This window comes from Syngnathus scovelli, unplaced genomic scaffold, assembly GCF_024217435.2.
Source record: "Syngnathus scovelli strain Florida unplaced genomic scaffold, RoL_Ssco_1.2 HiC_scaffold_32, whole genome shotgun sequence".
In the NCBI taxonomy this organism is placed as follows: domain Eukaryota; kingdom Metazoa; phylum Chordata; class Actinopteri; order Syngnathiformes; family Syngnathidae; genus Syngnathus; species Syngnathus scovelli.
In genome coordinates, this window is record NW_026061412.1 from 676108 (window position 1) to 683647 (window position 7540).

Here is a 7540-nt window from a genome sequence, read left to right on the forward strand (position 1 = left end):
TCATCCTATTTTTTTGAGCTACATTTTATCTATAGTTCCAATTTAATCAGACAGTATGTTGTCTTCTGTATCATTATTGAAAATCAACTCATCGAGGTCTGCTTTCCACATCAAGCCCTGATCTGTATGTCTTGACCTCTCACATGTTATTGTCATGCTTGCTCAAAAATGTGACTTAGAGTATGGTGCTGTGAATTCTCAATCTCCCCAATGAAATTGGATCCCACCTCGTAGTTCTTATCTTTCTCATGTTCCTGTTAGCCTGCAATTGTCCAAATCAAAAATGTTTTCTTTTAACTGTCTTTCTTTTGAACCTCTAAATCTCTCGTGTTGCTAAACTATCTACACCAGAACAAAAAAATTACCACAATATAACACCAAATGTATTCGAAAATTCATCATAAAGTGTTGTCTTATTACTATCTTCCACTATCTGTCCTACTCGCTCCCCCCCCTTTTGAGGCTTGGCAACGCCCATGCCTCACACCTTGACAAACTTTTTGGGAGAATGCGTTCTTTACTACATACGATTCCATCATCATTTAATTTGACTTTCTTTCCAAAACGCTTCTCAATTTCTCAGTTCACACATCTTCTACATGTGTTACTGGTTCTCCAGTTTTTTTCTAGTTAATTATCAATCCAAAAGCTACGTGTTTCTTTCTAACATTCAACCTGTAATTTCTTTTCATTCAGGCTATCATTCATCAATGTTCATTTGCATCTCACACGCAGTCTCCAAAAAGGAGTCTTTCTATTACATTGGTCCCAATTCATCCAAGCTCACCACACAACATTCATATATCATTTTCAACTCAGGTTTCCTGGTAGAACAATCCACCAATTCAAAAAAACTTAACTATAACAACCAACTGGCAAATTAATCTGAATTTTTTCTTTGTTTTTAAATTTGAAGAACCCAATCTCTCAGATTTAGCTTGCATTTAGAATTTTGTATAATCTTATAACACAACCAATCAATTATTCCTATTAAATGTAGCATTGCAAAACCTTAAATTCACAATTTAGCTTCTTCCAATTCCTGAAAGCATGTTCTGTCATTTTTTTTTTTTTTTCGAATTTCTCATGTGGGCTCGACACTTTACATGCACTAGTGTGGATTAGTTTCTGCTTGCAAACAGATTTCTTTTTCCTCTCATTTTTATCTTTCAAAATCATTTCTGTTCTGCGGTGCAAATTGGATAGACCACAGTCTAGCAATTTTTTTTTTATACTAAAACTTTAGCCAATGTTCATCATTTTAACATATACGCACACACATGCACAGCTCTCGCATGCAAAAGGTAGTTCCCAGCAACAATGATTCGTCACAGGCTGGCCATTTCCTGTGGTCGATCATGAGCTGGTCCCTCCCATGCACACGAGGACAGCACATTCTAATTTTATTTATTTATCTTCTAGAAGCAAGTTGCATTTCTTTACCACTTGATTTGCATATTTTAACTTCAGTGTAACACAATTTGAGCTCTAGTCATTTGTAATTTGGGCATACAAACAGCATTGTCATACTTCTTGGATGGACAGGACTTCTAAAAATCTAAAAAAAATTCTAATAATCTGACAATGACATGTTTTGCTGTCATATGGGCATCTATTCTTTCTTTCTCTGTATGAGCATAAGCGGTCAAAGAGGAGGAAGCTTGTCATGCTAAAAATTTGGCTTCTCCTCTGCTATTTCCTCTACCCTTTGATTGATATTGTTTTGCAAAACGACACTCTCGTGCGAAGTGTCCTCGTCTCCCACAGTTCCAACAGTTGTCAGAATCTCGTGGGGGTTTTGAATTATATGGCGGCCTGCGACCTTGTTGGCCTCTACCTCTCCCTCTAACCTCCTGGGACCCTTGGAAGAAGACTGTTGTATCTTCATCTAGTTCATCATCATCATTATCTAGATGAAATACATCAGAACTTTTGCCTTTTTTGATCACTTTTTCAGCATGTCTGGCCCATTGCATAGTTGTTGTCACATTTGCAACATCCACTTCCACCAAATGTTTCCTCACCCAGTTGCCTATTTCAGGGCGGAAATTAGTGAGGAGCGCATTTTTAAGCTGTTGTTGATAAGCACTCTCAGCTGTATCATTGAATGGGATGCCACTATGCACCCTGAATTCTTTTTCAAATCTCAAACGAAAATCATCAGTATCTTCGCCAAGCTTCTGTTTTATTCCTGCCAAATGACCATAATTCGCTCGTCTTTGAAATATAGTTCGCACTCTTTGCACAAGACCATTCCATTGTGCTGCATACTCCCCTCCCAATTGATTTCCCTCAACGGGATAGGGAAAAGGCCCTTGATTATTTCTACCTGTATAATTTCCCCTAACCTTTGCCCAGTCTTTTCCCAAGGAGGACATTGCAGCTTCTCCTGCCTCATGTCCATTCAGTCTATAGGAATGTATAATTCCAGCCATGTCCTCTGCCCATATAGCTGGGTCTTCAGCAACAGGGGTAACCCCTTCAACAGCTTTTCTTGCCTCTTCCAAAGTCCATGGCCGGAAAACATATGTATGTGGGAGTTGGCCTTCCCCTACATTAGGGTTTGGCACCTGTATCATTGGGCACACATCAACCTTGTCCAAATTTTGAGAAAATCTAGCAGCAGTGGTCAAACTTCTTGTTTGTACAGGACTTCTAGTAATGTGACCCTGACTTCTTTTGTTGTTATATGGGGGGGGCTGCAGGTTTGTTAAGCTTGGATACAAGTTTTGTGTACGAGCGGAAGGCCCCTCTTGCTCCTCTGCTCGAGCTGCGCCTTCAGCGTCGGCAGGAGCCGTGGCCGCGGCAGTGCGCCTGCGCACTCCGGCCTCATTGTCTTCCGGCCTGACAAACATAGTCTCAGCCTCATCACCTTTCATCTTTCTATCTTTTGTCTTTTGGATTTGTTCTTTTCTCTCTTGTGAAGCTTTCAACCACACTTTAGCACAATCCAATTCTCTTTCTTTTGTTTTCTTTTTCAGTCCATTTTTCTTTTTATCCACACTCTCTTCTAAAACATCAACTACTATCTTCCACACTTCAACTCTCAACTTCCCTTCTACTCCATACTTTTTCTTCCACTTCGGCATATATTGCATGCAATTAAGAAATCTACTCGCCATGTACTTCTCATCTCCGTCAAGAGGTAGAGATTTACCGTTTTTATTTCCCATCTTAATTTTAGTAGCTTAAGGTTTTACAATTTTTTTTTTTTTCAATTTTTTTTTCTTTGAGGATCCTCAATGCAGGTTTAAATTGACCTTTCAACAAATTACTAGCCTGTTTTATTGCCATGGATCAACGCTAGAACTGCTTCTTAGTCAATTTATCCTACCAGTCACACACTCAATCACACAAACTCCAGCGCTTTTTTAGGCCTATCCAGGGATGGGTGTAAAACCCTCCCAAACAGCTTTGGAAAAACGGACAAAAGAAAAAATCTACGCCCTTCTTCAATTAAGAAAAAGAAGCTCTGTTTTTCTTAGCCCGTTTCTTCCACTGGGACTTGAACCCAAGCTATTCTTTGGCTTGGAAAAACATACAAAGAAAAATCTACGCCCTTCTTTGATTAACAAAAAAGAAGCTCCGTGTTTCTTAGCACGTTCCTTCCACTGGGACTTTAACCCAAGCCAGATCCCTCAGCTCGGAAAAACAGACAAAGAAGAGTCTACACACTTCTTCGATGAACGAAAAAGAAGCTCTGCCTTTCTTAGCCTGTTTCTTCCACTGGGACTTGAACCCAAGCTATCTCCCGTGCACCTCTATGTGTTACGCGTTTAACAACACAACACAATTTCAAGCCTTTAACTTACTTGTCCCCTGGTTCGTTGCACTGCCGGGTCCCGTCAATCCACCTCTGTCAGACGAAGGCAGACCTAAGATGCTGGCCCAGCGAAAAATTTCCTTCCCAGGTCTTTCTTTACCAGGTCCGGCTAGTGGACGCTGGCCCGTCGACGGTGTACAGCGCGTCGTCCTCCGTCAGCCAGATGATGGGTATGAGGGTCCCGGGTTTCGGCACCAAAATGTTAGAGATTTGCTTACTCCAACTTATTTTGCAAGAACCACAAGGAGACAGGCAAGTTCTTTTAGACACCTGCAGGTGGAGAGTTCACTCGCTACAGGAATGAAGTCTAAAAGTCTCCTCCCTGCAAGGGCATATTTATTAGGAGGAACAGAGTGGGGGTGGGAGTGGACAGGTTTGGTGAACCCCCGGCCTCTGATAAGATCAGAGCAGGGGGTGTTTTACACTATTGTGGGAAACAGACTCTGCATTGTGAGGGCCAGACGTGATTGATTTAATTATTACATTGTGAGGGCCAGACAGGATTGATTTAATCATTACAGTCTACATTCCAACATAATCCTATGATAAAGATAACCTGGAAAACCCTAACAGCAGATTCAAGTGATGAGAATCGAAACAACAGATTCAAGAGACCCAAGGTAAATGAACACAACCCGTTTCGTTTCAATTGACAGCCCATGTGACATGCACCTCAGATGAAATGGGGCTAGTTGATCAACAGCAATGTTTTAACGAAGGGATCATCTGGGAGTTAAACCCCAGACCTCTCACACCCAAAGCAAGATTCATACCCCTAGACCACTGGTGTCAAACTCGAGGCCCGGGGGCCAGTTATGGCCCACCGTATCATTTTCTGTGGCCCGCAACGACAAATTGTGCATTAAATCTATGTCATACTAACATTGCAAATTGTCGGAACTTTTAAGAATCTTCTTAAAATTATTTTTGAAATATGTGAAAAGTTTCCACGAGTCTGATTTGAAAAAGCAATTATTTGTCAGTTTGTTTTGTAGCTTATACTGTATATAATATGAGGCGTTTATTTATTTGGGTTGACAGTCATAATGGCCCGTCGAGGGAAACTTTGACTACAATGTGGCCCGCGACAAAAATGAGTTTGACACCCATGCCCTAGACCAACGAGCCTCAAAGAAAGCTTGCAGACCATGTTACATTCTGTGTAACATTGGCCTGTCAAACACTCCATACAACGATAGACAACAGTGTTTCAAAGAAGAGCCCGTCCGGGAGTTTTACCCGGGTAATCAAAGAACCCTAGGCAAGAATCATTCCCCTGCACCAATGAGCCCCATACTAGACCAGCTGACCCCATTATATTCCGATTGGTAGCCCATGTGACATGGACCTGAAGACTGAATGTCAGTGATTTAAGTCAAGTCAACAAGTCCGATGTCAGCGGCGCGTTGCAGTTCAAATTTTGCTACAGGCCCATATAACAATATATAAACTATGTATGAAATAACAAAAATATAAACAACTATTTTATCGAACCATGCATGTCACTCCAAATCAATAAATCCATCAGAATCTTCGTCTTCCGTGTCACTTGAGAAAAAAAAAAGAAAAAAAATTGACGCCGGAAAGAATACGTGTGCCACGGACGTCAGACTAGATATATCAAATAAATGTAATATAAACATCAATTTTAACAAACCATCCGTGTCACTCCAAATCATTAAATCCACCGGAATATTCATCCTATGTGTAAAAAAACCCCCAAAATAAACAGCTGTCGATTCCGGACCTACGTGCGGCGCTGATGTCAGCCTCATTTTCAGTTGGCGGCTCCAATTATTCCACAGATCTACATATATAACTATATCGTAGCGTTACAGAAGTACCAGGCAAGACGTGGGTTTGGTAACAGGCCGGCTCTTTATTTCACAAATCAAGAGCTCAACATGTGAGCCAACACACGCAAGCGCCCAGGATCGCTCTTTCCGCCCCCCCCACGCCCTGCTGCCTTCACGGCCTCCCTAAAAAATCGGAAACTACTGAAGTCTAACAACATACACGTTGCTACTCTAAATAAACTACATATCAAATAACTATAAAATAAATAACAAGTTTATCGAATAATCTGTATAACTCCAAATCACTAAATCTCCCGACTTCGGAAGTCAGTAAATGGAACTCATTGTCAGTGAGGCTCCAATTATTCCACAGCCATAGTGCCCCCTCATGCGGTTAAAAAGTGAAAATAACATGTGAAGTGATCAACTATACTAGTAAATAAGTAAAGTGTTAATGATAAAGTAAAAATTTGTGAAAAAATTCACATATAAGTCGCTCCTGAGTAAAAGTCGCCCCCCCACCCAAAGTATGAAAAAAAACCTCGACTTATAGTCCGAAACATACGGTGTATAAATGTGTTATTTATTTATATAAAGGCCAGTCCACGAAAATATTTCTGACACGTAACCGGTCCGTGGCACAAAAGAGGTTGGGGACCACTGATTTAGTAGAAGGTGGCTACAGATGAACGTTTCAGTTCAATTTGAAAAACTTAAAGGTCACTCAAGTTCAGACGCACGCACAACCAATGCAGCTATATAATAACTCTGCTGCAAACATAGGTTAACGCACTTGGGTTGAAAAGCGAACCCCGGTCTTTCACGCAACAAGCAGAGATACTATTCACGATACTAACGAGGAACATGCCCTGTGTTGGGGCAAGATGCACTGCTTGGCGGAAGAAAGGAAAGGGAGGGGACAGAAAGGAGAACGCTCACGGAACACATGCGCATATACCTATTATGTGGATTTTAACCATCTGTAAAGGTTTCTAAAACAGTACTGAAATGGGACAATCTGCTGGTCTGGTTCATATATGCCTGCCTTCAAGTTTAGAGGGCACTACCTTTAGGGGGAGCATTGAAGGTTAGGGTTAAATGTGAGGGGGTTACCGTTAGCGAGTTAGCAGGTTAGGGGTTAATTATTAGGGTTTGGTTATTATTAGGGTTTTAGAGTTAGCGTTAGGGCTTGAAGTTAGGGAATTAGGAGCATTAGGCCAACCAGATTCCATTTATTCCATTAATCACTGACATTCAGTCTTCAGGTCCATGTCACATGGGCTACCAATCGGAATGTAACGGGGTCAGCTGGTCGACTATGGGGCTCATTGGTACAGGGGAATGATTCTTGCATGATTCTTGCTTTGGGTGCATGATTGCCTGGGTTTAGCTCCCGGACAAGCTCCTCTTGCAAACACTGTTGTCTATCATTATGTGGAGCGTTTGACAGGCCAACGTTACACGGAATGTAACATGGTCCGCAAGCCCTCATTCTTGTTCGTTGGTCTAAGGGTATGATTCTCGCTTTGGGTGTGGGAGGTCCTGGGTTCAACTCCCAGACGAACCCTTCTTTAAAACATTGCTGTTGATCAACTAGCCCAATTTAATCTTGGGGGCTAGCCCGAATCCATACACGGTGGATGGCGACAGTGATATTTGAGAAGTGAAAAGAAGTTTATTGGATTTGCAGACAGTGTGCAATCATTATTTCAACAAAGGTAGGCAGGTACATAAATTTAGTAGATCCTCCTTTTGCAGAAATAACAGCCTCTAGACCAGTGGTTCTTAACCTGGGTTCGGTCAAACCCTGGGGGTTCGGTGAGTGGTTTTCAGGGGTTCGACAGAGCCTCCACTGCAGAGGTCCGAACACACTTGATTTATATATCCACATATCTGAACTGGTCTCGCAAAGGCAAAAGCA